At 45.7% G+C, this 8032-nt stretch overlaps 1 protein-coding gene across 1 annotated transcript in view; it reads right to left on the reverse strand.

Moving 5' to 3' along the window:
• Positions 1 to 4421, reverse strand: part of PRDM10 (PR/SET domain 10) — an 87214-nt gene extending 82793 nt beyond the window's left edge. The window contains exon 1 of the mRNA XM_030841228.2: positions 4308 to 4421. The gene's annotated coding sequence lies outside the window, so the exon portion shown is untranslated. The remainder of the gene's footprint in view (positions 1 to 4307) is intronic.
• Between the last annotated feature and the right edge of the window lie 3611 nt (positions 4422 to 8032).

The raw sequence follows: 8032 nt of genomic DNA on the forward strand, positions 1-8032 counted from the left end.
TTCATTATTTTAAGTTCAAATGATTAATTGAATATTTATTCAGTAACAGTTAACTCAATTACCTAGAAATGGTTTTGAGATTAAGGTATTCTTCAAAAGAATAATAATGCTTCTGTGAGAGCTATCATAAGCACTAAAAGAAATCAGACACATCTATTGGCTGAAACTATAGAAACAAAAAGATAAGACACTGTATGATGACTTACTGCCACTTGGGAGCACTCCCCCCCCATGAGACTAAGCCTAAGGTGGCTGTTCAGTGAACAAATCAGGCAGCCACGCATGCAACCCACATACATAATTTTAAATCTTCTAGCAGCCACATTTGTTGAAAGTAGAAACAGGCAAAATTAATTGCAGTAATGGATTTTATTTAACATGGGATATGCGACATATCATTTCAACATGTAATCAATATTTTAGATATTGAAATATTTCATTTTTTTTCATACCAAATCTCAAAATCTGGCATGCATTTCACACTCACAGCACTAGCCATTTTTCAAGTGCTTCACTGCCATATGTGGCTACTGGTAACCATACCGGACAGCACAGATCTGAGGGACAGTGGGAAACAGGCCAGACCATGAGAGCCAGACCGTGAGAGTGAAGGATGTGGGTAAAAAAAGCGAGCATTTAGCTCCAATGTTCTGATGCTGAAATAAATGAGTTCAACTAAGAAATGGATAACAAACAATAACAGACTATTTTCCCAATAGCAATCTGTATGTTTTGCGTTCTTAAAGCGTTGCACATTACTGATTTTATAATTTTATAATGAGTGTTTTCACCACATTTTTAACTAGTCTTGCTATAATTGTGACTTGGTATAATCTATAGCCTCCCACCTCCCTCTCCGTTTCCTCAACCCCAATTCTTTGAAATATTTCAAAGTTATCCAAAAAGAACCTACTTTCAGCTGCTTTCCACAACCTGAACCTTTAAAATCTACACAGGTCTAGGCAACTGGAAGCCCAAAGCCCCTGACGGACTTTGGAAAGGGAGTGGAAGTAATGTTTCAGTACTAATAGTTAAATATCAGTGTCACGGTAGGGCTGCAAGGAAATAAACTGGAAAGGCACCAGGTCCACATAAGTCCTGAACTAGGCTTATAACTTTGAGAATAAAAAAAGGAAGGAGGCCAGACACCTTTTAGCAGTAATTCATGTAAACAGTATAAGGCCAGAGAGGGAGAGGAAGGCTTCAACAGAGAATGACCAATATAATAAAGTCAGAAAAAGCTCCCCCCTCACCTTCCTGCCCCTACCCAGTACCCCTGGAGAATCCAGTGGGACCATTCTGCAAAGATTTGGTTATAGTAAAACACTTCCTTTTTCTTAACTCGCTGGCCCCTTCTAGATAGAGACCAAATGCTCATTTGCTAATCTATTAAAGCACCTATGATAAAGTTAAACAATACATTTATTGTTTAACCAATAAATTCTGCTTGTGAAAACCACACAAAAGGCTGGGCAGGGTGTGTCTACACTCTCTGGGACAGAGGTGGGTGGGGGAAGACTGTGTATTTTAGTGGCAATAGGTCAAAGTACATCAGCATTCTATTTTAAAACAAACTCTGGCTAAACAATTCCAACATTGCAATGACAGGGTGTTTAACAGTTTATCATTTGCACCAAACGAAATTATGTAGTTACCATGTGTTCACCAGTGCTTAAAATTATTAAGGAAACCAAAATTACAGTTCACTATTTCTCAACTCTTGGAACAGTTCTGCTTGTTACTCAGAAACCTATCCCATTAGGTTACCTATGATAAATTTAAACAGTAATCAATAAATTCTGCTTGTGAAAAACAGAATGAATCAAATTTCATAATTCCTTTAGTTCAGAGGATTTCATGATGCCCCCTTCAAGTAATGGGGAAAACTACTGAAAATGGAAAATCATCAGTGACGTCATTAGGTACCTATTTACATTAAAAAAACAAAAAAACAAAAAACCTAGATGTGAAAACCACATATCATGTGCCAAGTTTGTAAAAATGTTTATATGCACACACAAAAAAGATTTGAAGCATACCAAAATATCAGTAGAAATTATCTCTGGTAATTGTACTTCAGCTAATTTTTACTTTTTATACTGTTCTATATTTTCTATGTCTTCTACAATGATCATGTACTACTGTTAAAACTAGAAGAAAAAAATAAATTCAGACAAGTGGCAATTGAGGCAGTGCCAACCAATTTAGGATTACACTGGATTGATACACTATCCCTTATACCATGATAAACTCTTATTAAAAAGCACTGAGGGCCCTTGAAGACGTGGGCTTTGCCTTATCTATAATACATGCTCGATTATATTCACATATACAGTACACTATACAGTATTATATTCACATATACAGTACACTAACGCGTGGTGGACCACGCCGCAAAACACTAGAAAACTAAAAATGGCTTATTTAGAAAAAGACAGAGGTTTAGCGCCCTCGCAAAACAAAAGAGCAGAGCCAAGAGTGGGTGCTCAAGGAATAAAGTGAGGAAGAGCCACAGGTGGGAAAAAAGTCTCGCTCCAAAATTTTTAAATACGCATCTATCACTAAATTGTTCTCTTTAAAACGGTTCACTTTGTCAATTTCACTTCATTTAAAAAGTAAACGCAGGGGGCTTCCCTGGTGGCGCAGTGGTTGAGAGTCCACCTGCCGATGCAGGGGACATGGTTTCGTGCCCCGGTGCGGGAGGATCCCACACGCAGCGGAGCGGCTGGGCCGGTGAACCATGGCCGATGGTCCTGCGCGTCCGGAGCCTGTGCTCCGCAACGGGAAAGGCCACAACAGTGAGAGGCCCGCGTACCGCAAAAGTAAACCCAGAAGTCACTTTGTAAACATATCAGATTGCATCAGCACTGCTTGAAGCATGGCTTTGCCCCCACCAATTTTTCTTTTTTTTTTTAAATTTTGCTTTTTCAATTCTAGAGCATCATATAAGTACGGTTCCTCAAGCTGCTGCGGTGCTGGGGGGTGGAGTGGATGGAAGGATACCAAAAACACGCAATGTACCTTCCTGCCCTCAAAGAGCTTCCAGCAAAAGGTGGAGAGAGAAACAAAGGAGCGGGTCTGAGGCAGAGGCCGCAGAGCGTCACGAGTGATTTTGTTTTTAATGAACGTTAAGTGCTTCTGAGTTTAAAGAACTTTTGGGGACGATTAGCCAGGCAAGATTTGAACGGGCTTCGGCGCAGATGGCACAGGGCCGCGCTGGGCGGGACTCCTCACACGCCGAACCTCGACTGCAGACCCCAAACCAGCCCGCTTTGTGCTTAGACCTACACAAACATAGATTGAAAATGGATCGAAACCCAACCAATCCGCCAAGCAAGGCTAAGCACGTACGCACGCACTATTCCAAAGCGCTGCGTACACTTTACTTAGTGGAGGACCTAATACGTGGTCACGGGCTAAAGTGCTTAAGGAAAGCTGACCCTCGGCTGGCAACCGTGCACCACCAACCCGCTCCCCAAAGGCCTCGGGCTCGCGCCTCTGCACTCGACCCAGAGCGCAAGTGGACCTCGGCCTGCGCCCTGCCCACGGAGGACACCATGCACCACGACTGACCCAAACGGGCCACCCCCACGCCCTCCGAGCGGGGCCTCGCCGGGTCCCGGGACGCCAACTTGTGCGTAAGGGACAGGGAACCAGCAATCAATGGCAGGACGGTGGCGCGGCCTCCCAAAACAAAGCAGGGCGCCTAGTCCACGGAGCCCGCCGTCCCCGAGCTCCGGGCCCAGCCGCCGCCCCCGCGCCCGCCGGCCAACACGGCCCGCCGCACCCCGAGCGCCCGCCCAACAGCCGCCGCAGGAGTGCGCAGGGCGCCCAACTGCCGTCCCGGCCCAACCAACGCGGGCAGGGGAGGAGAGGTGCGCGCGGCCGGCGGAGCGTGCGAGCCGCTCGGGGGTCGCAGGGGGGAGGCTGCGCGCAGGGAAGGCAGGGCGAAGAGGCGCCGGAGCCATGGCTGAACGCAGCACCAGGAGGGGCTCCTTTAGGGATTTTGCCCCTTTCCCCTTGGAAGGTGCAGATGGTTTGACCCCCCACCCCGAGTGAGGTGCCTCGTCCCAGCCCCGACTGGACTGTACCATCGGGCGGTGCCGCCGGGATTTCTCCCCCACCACCACCATCAAGTCCTCCCCCCCACCCGGGTCCGCGGTCGGTTGGCCCCGGCCGGGCTCTGAGACGCGGAAAGAGCTTGGCGCCATTTTGGGTGGGACTAAGCAAAGACGAAACACCCTCCCAGTCGATGGGGTACTCTGGACGCTGGCTTATCCGGTTCCCTTAATCCTTTAGGTACTTACACGATGTTGGGTGAGGGGAGCTGGAAGATCAGCGGGTCCCCGATCCTCTCTCCCTAGGGGTGATGGAAATCAAACCCCCCCCGCCACCTCCAGGTGGTTCTTCCCGCCGCAGAGTGGGAGCTGCATAAAAGGCGGGGCCTCATTAGCATAACCTGCCTGGCAACCTGATCTCGGCGTTATGTGATTGGTTGAACTCTGTAAACTCCATGCCTCGCCTGAAGAGTAACGCTGGGGCGAACTGACAGGCCCAGATTTAAGACTCATGACGAAGATCCTGAGACGCTTATTCAGTCAGCGGAGAAGCTAAAAGGAGATTTACACAGTGGCCCAATGACGGAAGGCCTCTTTATTTCGTGCTCTGCTGTTCGTTTCAAGTCCAATCAAAGAGCGGGTCTCAGGCACCGCTCGCCTGCGTTTGTGCTCTAAGCCAATCAGAGAAGCCGACTCTTCGGTTTCAGGGTCAAGACCGCTCGGAGGGACCGGCGGCCGCGGCCCAGGTTGTGAGCCTTCCAGCCTCGGTGCCCGAGGTTGGGAGGAGGAGTTGCTCATCGGGTGCTGCACGCCCCCCGAGGGCCCGCGTCCTGAGAGCTGCTCCCCAGAACGCGGCGGGCCGAGGGCGCGCGGGCTTGGAGGCGGCGCGGGCCCCGGCAGCGGGCCGGCTTGCGGAGCGCCCAGCCGAGCCCACGCCACGCGCGGAAGCCCTGCGCCTCGGAGCCGGCCCCGGCGTCTGACCTCAGCCCGGCAGAAGCCCGGAGTGCGGCGCTGCGTCTCTCCTCTCCCCTTTACTATGCTGAAAGGAAGTGATTTTCACAAACGTGAAGATTTTTTCAACCCTGATTAACCAAGGGCTTAACTCACTCTTTTCTTAACCTCAGGCTTCCACATCGTACCATCCCTTAAAATTGCCTTCGCAAAGCAGCCCAGTGCAGAGAGATGAGCTCGGGCTTTGCAGCAAGATGCCACCTGTAGTTCCCCGCCCCTAATATGAATGGCAACTAGATCTTGAAGAGACCTTGAGCCTTTGGACCTTCAGGGAGCCGTAATCCTGTCCATGACATCTAACTTGCTACGTTATTTTGAAGATAAAGTGGGATTTACGTGTAAAATACTTAGCACACTAGATCTTAAACGGATAAAAGTATCAATGACGATAAAATACACAAAATTGCTGAACTATTGGCTAACCAAGAAAGTACCACTAAGCAAAAAACCTAAGAATAGAAAACACGGGGCGGTGGGCGAGCGGAGGATGTCAAATTCATTCAACAATATCCTATTTACTGTTTATTTTTAAAACTGGAAACAAAATCTGGGAAATTTTGGGAAAACATTGTTTTTAGAATTTCAGGACTGTTGAGTACCTTATAAGCAACTTGATGACTAACCCATGTCTTGTTCCTCCACAGACTCCTGTGCAGGCTGTCAGTAAACACTTGCTGAATTTAATTGAAAAGAAAGCACATTTGGGGTCTGATGAGGCAGACCTTAACATTTATAGTGAGAGATGCTATTAACTCTTAGCTGGATATAAAGACACATGAAAGTCAGTTGCCTTAGGAAAGATGATATTGGTTAGGAGAGTCACTGGAATGTTCTCTTTTGGTGCTGTGAGTAGACAAACAATGCCAGAAGTAGACAGGTCCACGGCCCCTAGAGAGAATTTTCCCCGTTTTGAGATTTAACATTATTACATCCTCTCTGAAGGATTGGGATCATCACAACTGAAGTCTGACCAGAAATGACCGCAAGGAACACAAAAGGGGAAATTGTCATGAGGAATGGGGCTGTCTGGACTGGAGGGCCCAAGTTGGCCTCACGGACTTGGAGAAATTGTCTAAAACTTTACTGGCCACGCAGCTATGCAGGATCTTAGTTCCCCCACCAGGGACTGAACCCATGTGTCCCCTGCAGTGGAAGGGCTGAAAGTGCAGAGTCCTAACCACTGGACCGCCAGGGAATTCCCTAGACCTAAAACTTTAGAGTGCATAAATGTTACAGGTAGACATCACCTCAGAGATTTTGTTATTCAGAAGGTTTGGAATGAGCCTCAGTAATCTGCTTTTTATATAAATGTTTCAGTTAATTATTAAATTTGCACACAGTAGAATTCTCTCCCTTCAGTATACAAGTACTGAATGTGTACTACCAGTCACTTTTCTAAACAATGAGGATGGAATGGGGAACCAAAACAAAAAAAGCCCCTGCTCTCATGGAGCTTAAGTTCTAGTGGAGGCAACAGAAGAAAATTGATAAATAAATGAGATGATTTCAGGTAATGATAAGTGCTATGAAGAAAATAAAGCAGAAAAATGCAAAGGGGAGGAGAATGCTGGCAATTTAAATAAAGGTGTCAAAGAAATCCTTTCTGAGATGCTAACATTTGAGCTGAGACTTGATTGATGAAAAAAGCCCACCATGCTAAGATCTTGGAGAACATTCCAGTCTGAGACCAGCAGATGTAAAGGCGGGGGGGGGGGGGGAAGCATGCACCTATTCATTCATTCTTCCATAGAATAAATATTCATTGAATGCTTATGATACGCCAGGCACTGTCCTAGGTGCTTTGAGATTGGTCAATTAACATTATAGACAAAAGGAAAAACACAACACATAAAAATCCCTGCCTTTATGGAGAGCTTTCACTCTAACACACTGAAAAACCTAAGAAAGCCTGAGTTGCTAGGACACAGGGCAAGAAATACAGTGGTCCAAGAAAACTTGGGGAAACAGGCAAGGGTCAGATCATATATTGCTTTGAGGGCTAGAGTATGGGAGTTGTTATTGTATTTTAAGTACAACTTAAAGTAGAGGTTTTAAGGTATGATATTTGTTTTGTTTCGTTTTTAAAGATAACTCAGGCTGCCCTAGGAAGCTTATCATGTTGGCTGAGGGGATGAGAAACGGGAGACAAGGAGGATAGTAAGTGTCCGCTGCAATATGGTCTAAGCAAGAAATGATGGTGATCTTGACTAAAACAGGAGAAGTGTAAATGGGGGAAATGTATGGATACCAAATATATTTTTGAGGTAAAGCCAAAGAACTTTCAAATGAATAAGAGAATGGGTGAGAGTTGGCATTTCTAGTGATGACAAGAGAGTGATCAAGACCGATGCATAAAGTTGAGACTCGAGTGACCTAGTAAATGTGGATGGCTTAACTGAGGAGAGACCTGGTTAGAAAATTAAGAGTTCCATTATAGTCATGTCAATTTTGAAATATCTTTTAGAAATACACTTGGACATACTGCAGAAGCAGTTGGAATTCAAGGAGAGATCTGGGCTGCAATACAATTTTAGAATTCATCAGATTATACATTGTATTTCTTTTTTTTCTTTTTATTGGAGCATAGTTGATTTACAATGTTGTGTTAGTTTCAGGTGTACAGCAAAGTGACTCAGTTATACATATACATATATCCACTCTTTTAGATTCGATTCCCATATATGTCATTACAGAGTATTGAGTAGACTTCCCTGTGCTGTACAGTAGGTTCCTATTAGTTATCTATTTTATATATAGTAGTGTATATATAAATCCCCCAATCTCCCAATGTATCCCTCCCCCCTATAAACTATATTTCTTTTTTTTTTATTAATTTTTTTTGACTGTGTTGGGTCTTCGTTGCTGTGCACGGGCTTTCTCTATTTGCAGCGAGCAGGGGCTACTCTTTGTTGCGGTGCGTGGGCTTCTTATTGCAGTGGCTTCTCTTTGTTGCAGAGCACAGG

The sequence above is a fragment of the Globicephala melas genome, chromosome 8 (assembly GCF_963455315.2).
Source record: "Globicephala melas chromosome 8, mGloMel1.2, whole genome shotgun sequence".
Classification (NCBI taxonomy): domain Eukaryota; kingdom Metazoa; phylum Chordata; class Mammalia; order Artiodactyla; family Delphinidae; genus Globicephala; species Globicephala melas.